General features: G+C 40.2%; 1 non-coding gene across 1 annotated transcript; it reads left to right on the top strand.

The window, feature by feature from the left end:
- Positions 1–171: 171 nt before the first annotated feature.
- On the top strand, positions 172–244 carry TRNAF-AAA. Its single transcript has one exon. It is a non-coding gene; the product is annotated as a tRNA-Phe (tRNA).
- The last annotated feature ends 8 nt before the right edge of the window (positions 245–252 follow it).

Genomic DNA, 252 nt, shown 5'->3' with positions numbered 1-252 from the left:
TGTTAGCAGGGATAGCTCAGTTTGGAGAGCGTCAGATTTAAAATTTGAAGGTCACTTGTTCGATCTCCGCGTTCACCGCACTTGTTTCTATTTGCAGNGTCATTATTTCTTTTGAAATCTCAATGAATCAGCGAAAATATCTTTACTGATGAATTTTCATATCTAATGATTGCGGGGATAACTTAGTTGGGAGAGCGTCAGACTAAAGATTTAAAGGTCACGTGTTCGATCCACGTTCACCGCACTTGGTTC

This window comes from Cucurbita pepo, unplaced genomic scaffold (genome assembly GCF_002806865.2).
Source record: "Cucurbita pepo subsp. pepo cultivar mu-cu-16 unplaced genomic scaffold, ASM280686v2 Cp4.1_scaffold020154, whole genome shotgun sequence".
NCBI classification, from domain to species: domain Eukaryota; kingdom Viridiplantae; phylum Streptophyta; class Magnoliopsida; order Cucurbitales; family Cucurbitaceae; genus Cucurbita; species Cucurbita pepo.
Note: the sequence above shows the minus strand (reverse complement) of the source record. Positions and strands in the feature narration are given on the sequence as shown.